Raw genomic sequence first — 9,777 nt, forward strand, 5'->3', positions numbered from 1 at the left:
ACCTCCTGGGCTCAGGCAGTCTTCTTGCCTCAGCCTCCCAAGTAGCTGGAACTACAGACGTGTGCCACCACGCCCGGCTAATTTTTTGATGTGTTGTAGAAATGAGGTCTCGCTATGTTACCCAAGCCAATCTTGAACTCCTAGGCTCAATCTGCCCACATTGGCCTCCCCAAATGCTGGGATTACAGGCATGAGCCACTATGCCTGGCCAATTTTTTAATCAAAGTAGTAGATACACACAGTTGGTTTTCATTGCTGTATTTAGAGACAGGATCTGGCTATGTTGCCCAGACTGGCTTCAAACTTCTGACCTCAAGCAATCGTCCCCGCTACTCCCAGCCTCCTCAGTAGCTGGAGCTATAGGCATGCACTACTGCACCTGGCTGACACATGTTTTTTTAAAAAGTTAATTATTTTAAAAGACAGGTGGGAAAACAGTGTACCTCTGCTCCATTTCTTACCCATACTGCTCGACAGTCTGCTACTTTCATGAAACTTTTAGCTGTTTCATCTATGATTTACCTCTTTGTGTTTAATTTGCTTATTCAGCCTGTTTTTGATTTATCAACTTAAGGCATTATCTATTGACATCCTGTTATGGTAGTTGAGGACTTAACTCTCTTACTCAGTCTCCACCTCCACTTCCCTTCCCCACATCCTCTCATTATAGCTTTGTCATAATCTTTAAATGTCATGTGGCAAGACTTTTTGGCAAAAACATCATAGGGCAAACATATTTCGATTACTTCAGTAGTTAGTAGTTACAGAACTATGATATGTAAAGATTTCTAAGCATCAAAGGATTAGCAATGTTTTTTCCAAATCCCCAGACACAAAATTTTCCAACATCCTAGTAGTTCCAGTTTTTCTTCCACATTCTCTGTCCTCCTGGTCTAATCAGGACAACTGCTCCCTAGGATTGGGGCATGGTTGTCATTCTAGGACTTTTTCTCACTAGCCATATTATCTCCCTCATTTCCTGGACTCCTTTCTGTCTTAGTTTACTCTCTTACATTCCTGAAATAGTGATTTTTTAAGAGAAGGTACATGTAGGTAAAATTTTGTGTCCTTGAATCTCTGAAAATCCTACCCTTATATTTTACTAGTGGTTTGTTTGGATATAAAATTCTTAGTTAGACATAATTTTACTTCAGAATGTTAAATATAATACTCCATTGTCTTCTAGAATTCAATAACACTGTTGAGAAGCCTAATTATTGTTTCTCTTCCTTTTGATACGATAATTTTTTCTCTCTTTGTGAGCTTTTATGATCTTTTATGACCTTTATTCCCAGTGCTCTAATATTTCATGATCATGTCCTTGGTTTATTGTTTTGTTTTTGTTTTTTTTCATTCATGAGATTAAATATTCTGAAGCTTCGTGTTCTTTAGTTCAGATACATTTTGTTGGATTTTTTAAAAAATACTTTTTTCTCCTTCATTTTTGTTCTGTACTCTCTAGACCTCCTAATGGTTGAATTCTATTGACTTTCCAGTTGATTCTTCAAGTCTCTTACTTTTTTCCTCCAATTTTCATCTTTTTGTCTTCTTGTTTGACTTTCTGGGAGGTGTCTTCAACATTCTCCCACTCTTCTTTTGGGATTTTAAATTCAGCTATTGTATTTTTAATTTCCAAATGCTTTTTTAAAAAAAGTTTTCTAGCCGGGCTCGGTGGCTCAGCCTGTAATCCCACGCCTTTGGGAAGCTGAGGTGAGTGGATTGACTGAGCCCACGGGTTCGAGACCCGCCTGGGCAGCGAGACCTCATCTCTACAATGATTCAAAAAATCAACCGGGCGTTGTAGCGCATGCCTGTAATTCCGGCTACTCGGAAGGCTGAGGCGGAAGGATCGCTGGAGCCCAGCAGGTCGAGGCTGCGGTGGCCGGGAGCAGCCACTGCACTCCAGTCTGGGCGACAGAGTGAGACTCCAACTCAAAAAAAAAAAAAAAAGTTTTCTTCTGCACCCTTGGCTTCCTCTGAGTTCCTTTTTTGTTTATTATTTCTGATATTGTGAGTTTCTCAATTGTCTGATGATTCTTGGATCCTTGTTCCTTTTTTACGTGAGAGAAATCAACTAAAAAGCTATGTTGAAAACTCTTGCTGGGGCCAGAAGGATGGTTCAAACTGTGGACTTCACTTAGGGTAATCAGTTTATATATCAGTCTTTTAAATAACAGACTACAAATGTCAGTATGTGAAGATATTTTTTTCCTGGGGCTATTTAGTTTCTCCATAGAAAAAACGAAGTTCTTCTATCTTAAGTTGCATTTTGTGAGCAAGGTAAAGCATTGGATCTAATGATCCACTCTTCAGCCAGTACGTTTAAGCTGATGCATCCAAGGAAACTCAGGTTAAATGTCTGTAACATGTACACCTGCATAAAAAAGTTAGTCTGGAAGTACATTTGCCAAAATGTTCAAATAGTTATCTCTTAGTTGTAGATTAATGAGTGGTTTCAATTGTCTTTTTTTATTACCTATATATTCTAATTTTTCTAAAAAATTAATTATGTAGTTTTTTAAAGTATTTAAGTAAAAGCAAATAATAAAACAACAGAGCCCAATTTTTTAAATGAACAAAAGATTTCAAGATATTTCATCAAGATGATGTACAGATAGCAAATAAGTATATGAAGAGATGTACGACATCTTTAGTAATTAGGGAAATACAAATTAAAACCGCAATAAGATAGTACTATATACTCATTATAATGGTTTTTAAAAATAAAATATACACTATCACAGGTTGGTAGGTATGTACAGCAATTCTCATGCATTACTGATGGGAATGCAAAATAGTATAGCCACTTTTAAAAACAGTTGGCAGTTTTGTGAAGTTACACACATTCATACTATATGACCAAATAATCCTACTCCTAGATATTCACTCAAGAAAAGTGAAAGTATATGTTCACACAAAAACCTGTACATAAATATTTATAGCAGATTTCTCCATAACAGCCAAGACCTGGAAACAATCTAAATCTCATTCAACTGTAGTACCTCCATACTATAGAACAGCAGTTCCCAATCTTTTTGTCATCGGGGACCAGTTTCATGGAAGACAATTATTCCAGGATTGTGGGGGGAGGGACTCCAGGATGATTCAAGCGCATTACATTTATTATGCACTTTACTTTTATTATGATTCCATTGTAATACATAATGAAATAATTATACAATTCACCATAATGCACAATCATTGGGAGCCCTAAGCCTGTTTTCTTGCAACTGGACAGTCCACTCTAGGGGTGACGGGAGACGGTGACACTCAAAGTGTGTTGCTTATGGCCAGTCTACTCCATAATCTCATTTTGGTTGCACTGCAGAAAACCCTGCTTCACAAAGATAAGATGTTGGAAATGGAAGCAGGCTTTTCAAAGCTGATCTGACAGGAGGCAGAGCCCAGGTCATAACGTAAGCAATGGGGAGTGGCTATAAATACAGATGAAGCTTCACTCTCTTGCCACTCACCTCCTGCTGTGTGACCCAGTTCTTAATGGTATCCGTCTGTGACCTGGGGGTTGAGGACCCCTGCTATAGAATACTGGTCAGTAACTAAAAGGAATGAACTGTTGATACGTTCAACAATATGAATGAATTTCAAGTGTATTTTGCTAAGTGAAAGGATCCAGACTCGAAAGGCTATTTGCTATCTAACTCCATTTTTACAACATTCTGAAACTGCCTATATAAAATTAATAAAAGATCACAGGATAAAAGCTGTAGAGGAGATATAAGCCCTTCTAAGTTTGCTCTCTTCGTTGCATAAACATTTACACAGTCACTTCATAGAAAGCAATTATCTTCATGTCCTGACTTCTGGTGAGGAGGGAAGTTGCCCATGAAGTTGATAAACTTTTTTCCCCCTTGAACAATGAGCCTAAGGTTGCACAGTTCTGTTAGATGGCATCCTAAAGTCTGATCAGTCAGGCACAAACATCTCTAATTTCCATGGACCCACCTCCTGCATACCTTCCTCCTAAACTACCTCTACTGCCAAGAGGTCAGTACCCCAAGGTTGTGGGACTTGCCTTATAGATGGCATCTATTATTGTAAAACCTAAGAATGGTATTTGAGATGTTTTTCAGACTTTGCACTCAGATGGATCTGAATCCCACCTGGACCCAGGACATTTATCAAGAAGCTGACTTTTTAGCCAGGTGCGGTGGCTCACGCTTGTAATCCCAGCACTTTGGGAGGTGGAAATGAGAGGATTGCCTGAGCCCAGGGGTTTGAGGCTAGCCTGGGCAACTTGGCGAGACCTCATCTCTACAATAAATAAAAAAATTAGCTGGGAGTGGTGGTGCACACCTGTAGTTCCAGTTACTTGGAAGGCTGAGATGGAAGGATCACCTGAGCCCAGTAGGTCGAGTCTGTGGCGGCTGTGAACGTGGCACTGCACTCCAGCCTGGGCAACAGAATGAGACGCTGACTCAAAAAAAGAAAGAAAGAAAGAAAGAAACTGACTTCACCAGTTCTGTGATCTCCTCCCAGGTACTGCACTTGAAGACAATTTCAACACCCCCATGACTTCCTGCTTAACCGTCAGTAGTGCCCGTTCCCTAGCCCATTACCCACCAAATTATTCCTTAGAAAACCCTAGCCTAGAATTAATCAAAGGGGTATATTTGAGAACAATCTCCAGTTCTCCTTGCTTGGTGGCCTTGTGTTTATTAAAACCTTTCTCTATGACAGTGGCTGCTTTCAGAATATTGAATTTTCTGTGCAGCAGTCATAAGAATCTGGTCAATCTGTAACAATTCTGGAAAAGACAAAACTATAGGGATAGAGAACAGATCAGTGGTTGCCAGAGGTTAGGGGGAAGGGACAGGCTAACAATGAGACAGCTTGAGGGAATTTTTTGGGTGATGGCACAAATATGTATATATATATTTAAAAGTCAAAAGTCCCCCATGTATTAAAATTACAATTTTCAAAACACCCAATTAAAAACTAAATATTTCAGAAAGATCCTATGTAAGGTTCTTCTAAATAGCAAGACCCCCTCTGGCATTAAAATCTAATTAAATTTATAAAATTAATTCACATAAAGGTACTAGAACATGTTTGTTATACACTGTCTGAATAGTGGCAATGTTGAGTCCATGAAGTAAAAAAAAAAAAAAAAGCATCTTTATGCTTGGAAAAGATGAGATATTGATTGAAGAAAGTCTGATATAACAAAATCAAATCAACACTACTTCATTCCTACTATTCCATCTATTAAACACATATTTGCAGTAATTATTTGTAAATACTTGTTAGTTGCATATTACATAAGAAATGTATGATAATGTAGGAAATACAGAGATAAACCATAAATCTTATGCTAAGGTCTAGTGGGGGAAACTAACCATATAATATACCATATATTCATATTACAAGGTAGGAAATGACTAGTGCTGCATGAGCAGTAGGGAGGAGAGATTCAGACAGAAGATTACTCTTTCTTAATAGTGAGGTCAGAGACTGCTGTCTGAATTAAAGTGCATCTTTAAAAAGGTTTTTGAAGAAAAGGTAGAATTTGCTTATGCATAATTGGGCATGAGGGAGATGGTAAGGGGCACAGGGAAGGCAATCTAAACAAAAAAGAAAAGCGAAACAAAATAAAACTCAGGGAATTTTTCTCACAAATAATGGGGAAATAGCTGTAAACACACTAACTATTATCCTTATCATCAACATAATCATTATTATTTGAACACTATTTGACATATGAACCACTTTGCCCACCTATCCAGGCTAATTCCCAACAATACTTATTAAAATAGCGTTGTGTTCTTCCAGCAGTCTTCAGTGTTAGCCCTAAACTTCTTGGGTTCTAATAACTTAAAACTTGATTTTGTTGAGTTTGTAATTAAATGTTAAAATGTGTGATTATTCTCCTAGAGGAAAATCTAGGAAATACTCTTCTGGACATCAGCCTATGCAAAGAATTTATGACAAAGACCCTAAAAGTAATTGCAGCACAAACAAAAATAGGCAATGAGACTTTTAAAAGCTTCTGCACCGCAAAAGAAATAATCAACAGAGTAAACAGAAAGCCTATGGAATGGGAGAAAATATTTGCAAATTATGCCTCAGAAAAAAGGGATAATATCCAGAATCTACAAGGAACTCAAACAACCCAGCACAAACAAACAAACAACCCCATCAGAAAATGGACAAAGGGCATGAACAGACACGTCTAAAAGAAGACACAGGTGGTCAACAAATATGAAAAAATGCTCAACATCACTAATTATCAGGAAAAAAATACAAATTAAAACCACGAGCTTGTGGTACATATACACAATAGAATATTATGCAGTCATAAAGAAGGACAAGCATATGGACTTCACAGCAACTTAGATGGATTTAGAATCTGTCATACTCAGTGATCTATCACTGAAACAAAGAACAGAGTACCATATGTTCTCACTCATAAGTGGACCTTGAACAATTATTGTAATACTATAAGAATGGGATTGGCAGTAGTAGAAAACTGCCAGGGGAGGGAGGGGCACACCTCATCAACAAGGGTACCTGCATAATGAACATTTATATACCTAACCCTAAATTGTACCCCACATCTTTAAAACAAAACAAACAAACAGAAAACCACGAGCTACCATCTTACACCAGTCAGAATGACTATTATTAAAATGCCAAAGACAACAGATGTTGGCACAGTTGCAGAGAAAAGGGAATGCCCATTCACTATTGGTGGGATTGTAAACTAGTCAACCTCTATGAAAACAGTATGGTGTTTCTCAAAAGAAATAAAAATTCAATTACCATTCAACCCAGCGATCCCACTGCTAGGGATCTATCTGAAGGAAAAGAAATCATAATATAAAAAAGATACCTCTACTCATATGTTTATTGCTGCACTATAACAATAGCAAAATCATGGAACCAACCTAAGTGTCCACCAACGATCAACTGGATAAAGAAAATATGGTATATACACACCATGGAATACCACACAGCTATAAAAAAAAGAATGAAATCATGTCTTTTGCAGCATCACAGATGGAGCTGGAGATTATCATTAGCATAAGTGAACTGATTCTGAAACAGAAAACCAAACACTGCATGTTCTCATTTATATACAGGAGCTAAATGGCCACAAAGACTAAAATAATAAACACTGGGAATCCTAATAAGGAGGGACGTGGGGAGGGGTGTTAGAGTTCAGAAATTACCTATTGGATACAATGTTTGCTATCTGGGGAATGGGCTACCTGAAACCAATTCCCACCACTATGCAATATATCCACGTATCAAGTACGCATGTATACCCCCGGAATCGAAAATAAAAATAAAGTCGGACTATTCAGTTAAAAACATGTCTGTGTCAGCCTCTTTTCCTTTGCCCCCTTTGCCATTGTGAAAAATACCCTATTAAAAATGCAACATTAAATTATACTTCCTGGTATTCTCATCAATATTAAAATGTATTTTAAATTATCTTGTCCCAGATAAAACCAGATAAAAAGGAGGAACAGATCAATTTTCATGTGCCCTCTGTAGTTGCAATTTTCAGTACTTCAGTCATGCCCCTTTATACTCTTTTCTCTTTTGCAGGCTAAATAATCACTTTGAGTCAGTTGCTGCAGTGTAACTTGAAACCTGATCACTGAAGAAGCCTGCAATTTAGCAGAAACAAGTCACACCAGGAGCTTCTGTGCCAGCTGCACAATGAGGATTCCAGTAGCTTTAAAAATATACTGCTAGTTAGTTTAGTTGCTATAATATGTTTCATTCCTTATACAACGTTACAAAGTTGTTTTCTGAAGAATATTATACATTCATACCTACCCACAGCTCCCAGTTGGCTCACTATAATCTTACAATATAACACAGCTTAACCATACTTTGTAGGAAATGACACGTGCTGGTTAAATGAATTTTCTGGTTAAACTCTTTTATCTTTCAATCTTGCTGTATGATTCAGAATTCTTAGTTGCTGTGTTTCTGAAAATGATGCTGCTATTGAGAGCAAGACGTGCTACTAGTTGCTATTTGATATTATTTTGCTGATATTGTCCTTGGTTTCTACTAAAGGTAAATCCTCCTTTCTCTCCTTCTTTCTCTGTTCTTCTCCCTTTCCGGTGTGTGGGGTGTGTGTGTGTGTGTGTGTGTGTGTGTGTGTGTGTGTTAAATGGAGGTGCCAATTCATGCCAGTTAATCAGGTACTGGTCAATTTGGGATTTTACTGTTAGTGGAATAAATTAGTTCAGCTCTAGAAATACCTGGAATAATCTTTTTTTTTTCCTCAGTAACTAGTCCTTCTAAATAATAATTTAAAAAATTATTCACGAAGCCAAAACTCCTAACTATTTGTGAAAGCACATTGTTAACAGCTATCAAAACTCATCTATACTTCAAGTTACCATGTTGAAATTTGATGGTTCTGAATGTTTAAGTTTGGTTATCAAGAGAGATTACAGTCTAGGGATATGAAGAAGAAGGGGAGATCTAACAATGATTTGCATAGTCCTGAGCCCTAGACAGTGGGGAAAATGGTTGGCATATCAAAAAGTCACCACTACCACCATTAATTTCTTCAGCAAGGGGCAAGGACGGAATAGGCTGAACTGTAAGAGTCTCTGCAAAAGTGAGTGTCCATGAAGACTGTGTGATTGGGTGTGTGCTAGTGGGTGAATAAAAGTATGTCTGAGGGGAGAATTGGGTTCATGCACCCAGGGCTCTCCTCCAGAGGTGATTGCAATCCACCACTGTCCTGAGATTGGTGCGCAGGATCATCTGCCATTCTCAGGACTCTCTTGAGAGGAGGCAACAGAGAACAGTACCCCTTACCACCTGGCACCTGGCCCATGTCATCACCTGCAGCAGCAGACTGGGTATGAGCAGGAGGAACTGTGGAGAAGATAGGTCATGGAAATCTGGAATAAAGCTCCAATGCCGGTGACGAGATGCCAGTGGGCACCATCTTCTCAGTCCCAGGACCAGGCAGAGACCTGCATTGCCCTGCCCAACTCCACCCAGTCTCCATCTTGGGACCCAGAGGCTATCCTCTCATCAGACTTGGAGAGACAGATGACTCTCCCTTATGCTGGAACAGGTACAGACATGTTGGATCTGAGTGGGAGACATGACAGTAGCAGTAGCAAGTAGGGTGAGTCCAGATCTGATCCATCCTCCTCCCACAGTAGTCCATGGGGCATCTGACCCATGCTGAGAGCAACCCTATCAGCCTGTACTAAGAGCAGTAAAGAGGGACTGGAGACCAGAGCTGCTCCCTAAGGCAGAAGAAGGAACCTGGAGTTACAGAAACTACAGAGTGAGGTTTTTTTTTTCTCTTCTTGTTTGTTTTTTGTTGTAGTTTTTGCTTTTTTTAAATTTCTCTTTTTTTCTGTTTTTGCACTTTCTTTGTTTCTGTTATTTTAATTTTTTAAAAAGATTTTCTGTTTGTGTATGGGTATTTTTGAGGGAGAGTACATCAACATGGGGAGTTTTGTTTGTTTGTATGATTGTATGCTTTTGTCTTTTTTTCTTCTGTCTTTATTTGCTTCTCAGTTTATTCATTAGTTAGTATGCCTGTTTCCCCTCTTCTTCTTTTCTCTCTTCACCTTCCTTTTGTCTTCCTCCTTCCTTTTCCATTCTTTTTTCTTTTCTTTTCTTTTTTTGAGTTGGAGTCTCACTCTGTTGCCCAGACTGGAGTGCAGTGGCCACTCCCGACCACCACAGCTTCGACCTGCTGGGCTCCGGTGATCCTTCTGCCTCAGCCTTCCAAGTAGCTGGAACTACAGGTGCGTGCTACCACAC

Source organism: Carlito syrichta, unplaced genomic scaffold (assembly GCF_000164805.1).
Source record: "Carlito syrichta isolate Samal-C Ts95f unplaced genomic scaffold, Tarsius_syrichta-2.0.1 Scaffold241276, whole genome shotgun sequence".
Classification (NCBI taxonomy): Eukaryota; Metazoa; Chordata; class Mammalia; order Primates; family Tarsiidae; genus Carlito; species Carlito syrichta.